Source organism: Myotis yumanensis, unplaced genomic scaffold, assembly GCF_028538775.1.
Source record: "Myotis yumanensis isolate MYYU_CA2020_CCGP unplaced genomic scaffold, mMyoYum1.0.hap1 SCAF_12, whole genome shotgun sequence".
NCBI lineage: Eukaryota > Metazoa > Chordata > Mammalia > Chiroptera > Vespertilionidae > Myotis > Myotis yumanensis.
Window position 1 is genome coordinate 49,094,079 of NW_027223763.1, and position 2,993 is coordinate 49,097,071.

The window sequence follows — 2,993 nt, forward strand, 5'->3', positions numbered from 1 at the left end:
GATTATATAGGAAAAATGGGCTGGGGTAAGGTTGGGAACAGAATGCAATTGCACGCAGCCATTGTTCTTGGTTGTCAGGCAATGAGATGACACCTTAGCTCCTGGTGAGGCGGCCTGGTCTTGCTTAACAGTTCTGCTGTGTGTTGGGTACAGTATACATTGTCCGCAGTTGAATCACCTCCTCCGTCACGTTGTTTAGGATCAAAGGGAGTACACAGGTGCGCTGGCCTGAGAAACGACACTTAGAAAAGAAAAAAACTTAACCCTCTGTTCCCACATGTATATGTATTTCAGAATTTCAAACTAATACGATTATCTTTTAGATTAACTCAGGTGCTCTATTAGATTATGAGTCTCCCCTATCAATTTGGTTTAGCATAATACTCTCCAGGTCCCTCCATGCTATCTCAAGCGTAAGAGATCCTTCCTTTTTACAACTGCATAGTATTCCATTCTTACTTGTTATACATTTCTAATATTATCTCCAACAACTTCTGGTGAAAGAGTAGGGAATAATAATAGATATTGAAGATAAGGCAGTACTGGTAAATAAGACAGACATATTCTGGGCTCAAGTCCTTAATCAAATATGTATTGTACATATACTCTCCCATTCTATAGATTGCCTTTTCTTAATGGTGTGTCTTGAAGAGTTAAATATTTTAATGTTGATGAAGTCAAGTGAATCATTTTTTTCTTTTATAGTTCTGTTTTTGTGTTATATAAGAAATGTTCTATAAGAAATCTTTGTAAAAAGATTGCAGATTTTCTCCTAGGTTTTCTTTTAGGAGCTTTATAGCTACTTGAATTTTAGGGCTTGTGGGAATAATTTATCACCTAGTTTGTTGTAAATGCTAACAGTTTTTAGTTTACTATTTAGTTTCTCTGTTTTAAGGTGGGAATCCAAAATTATGTCACTGCTACTGCTGTATCTCCAGATGTCCCTACAACATTTTATGGCTTGTAGAACCGCTATATTCCTTTAGTAAAAATTACCTTCATTTTTATTTGCTTAATGTTCAGTACCTTTCACTAATTAATTCCAAATTTTCACACAGCTGCATATCTGTTTTCAGCATTGACAAACAGATTAAATAATCAGTTTCATTTGTTTCTGGAATCGTTTCTCATTCCACATTAATTTTATCATTAGACTTTTCTTCACTGACGTCAATATGTAAAATCTTCAATTTTCTCCTTGATAGATTGCATGATTCCTGGGTCCCATATCTCCTACTTCTCTGGGGTATTTTTTGGTGAAGAGATTGATGGTTACCTATCTGCCTGATATTCATTATTCCTTTTATCTAAGGAGAATTCTTGTTTATTTGTAAGTGGCAGTGGGTCCAACCCAAACTCATATTTCTCAGCCCAAATTACAGATATATTGGGCATGTGCCACAGTACTAGTTGAAGCTATAAGCTCTTTAAAAGGTAGGCGTATCGGTAGTCTCAGCTGACACCCACATTGTGCCCTTTGCCTTTCCCTTTTCTTCCTTCAAGGAATGAAGATATGGCTGGCCGGTGTGACTCAGTGGTTGAGCATCAACCTATAAACCAGGAGATCAGGGCTTGATTGCTGGTCAGGCCACATGCCTGGGTAGCGGGCTCAATCCCCAGTGTGGGGTGTGCAGGAGGCAGCCCATCAATGATTGTCTCTCATCATTGATATCTCTCTCTCTCCTTCTCTCTGAAATCAAATATATATATATATATATATATATATATATGTATAAAATTTAAAGAAGTCATAAACAGCATTTATTACCTTGGTATATCACACTGGTCTTGTTGCTGTTTCTTCACATTAACTGGTTTTCCATCTTCCCTCCCTCTTCCCACAGTCTGGCTACACAGTGCATCCTTGATCCGTTAGCTCACAGCAGTAGTACACTTATTCCACATCTGTAACACTTCATTCTCAGGGTCAAAATTCTGGTCCACAAAACCTTCGGTGCAGGAAGTTCAATGCTTGCGAAAGAATCTGTAATAAACCAGGCCTCCCAGGATGGCTAACTCCAGTAAGATGACAATGGAAAGTAGCACTTGTTGGTTTTCACTTTTCCGGAGAATCTTCCGACTTCTGCTCAAGTTTACATTTGTGTTTACCAGTCTATTTTTGGTACCTTCCAACTGGTCACGTTGCTCCCTCCCCCGAGCTCTTCTATAATTTCCGAGCCAATCTGGTCAGTTTCTGTGGCAATCCGATGAGAGCGCTCAACACTGTGGGTGGCCCGGGGCCGGATGTCAGTGCCTTGCAAAAGTAATACCCTCTGAGGCTGTAGCTGATTCACATGCTCATTCTTTACAGTGTGTATGCCATATTTCATGTCTCCTCGGCCCCCGGGTGTGGCTGTCAAAGGCGTGCTTCCCACTTCCTGAGGGAGTATGGCAAGGTCTTCCTGGTAGTTTCGAAGCTTAGACATCATAGGGTTACGAAAAGACAGGGCTGCATAACGTAGTTCCTTTTCCATCTCTGCCAGCGTTTCATTTGCTTCTTGTTGCTTTTCATCAAAATCTCTGATCAATTTCTTCTTCTCTTCTGTGTCCCTGGCCCCCAGGAGCCGCTCGGGCACACCCCAAGGTCTTCATGGAGGCCGAGGAACATCTCCTGCAGCTTCTCCAAATGCTCCGAGGAGGCGGCAGAGGTGGCCATAGCGCAGGCCGTGCCCAGGAAGAGGCGCTTCCGGGGCCGCCAAAAATATATATATATTTTTTTTTTAATATATTTTATTGATTTTTTTACAGAGAGGAAGGGAGAGAGAGATAGAGAGTTAGAAACATCGATGAGAGAGAAACATCGACCAGCTGCCTCCTGCACATCTTCTACTGGGGATGTGCCCGCAACCCAGGTACATGCCCTTGACCGGAATCGAACCTGGGACCTTTCAGTCCGCAGGCCGACGCTCTATCCACTGAGCCAAACCGGTTTCGGCCAAAAAATATATTTTTTAAAAAGGAATAAAGATGTAAGTCGTCCCATTGGGGGAGAA

The 2,993-nt window shown here is 41.5% G+C and overlaps 1 pseudogene; it reads right to left on the reverse strand.

The window, feature by feature from the left end:
* LOC139020537 (vesicle transport through interaction with t-SNAREs homolog 1B pseudogene) lies at window positions 1-2,656 on the reverse strand (annotated as a pseudogene).
* Between the last annotated feature and the right edge of the window lie 337 nt (window positions 2,657-2,993).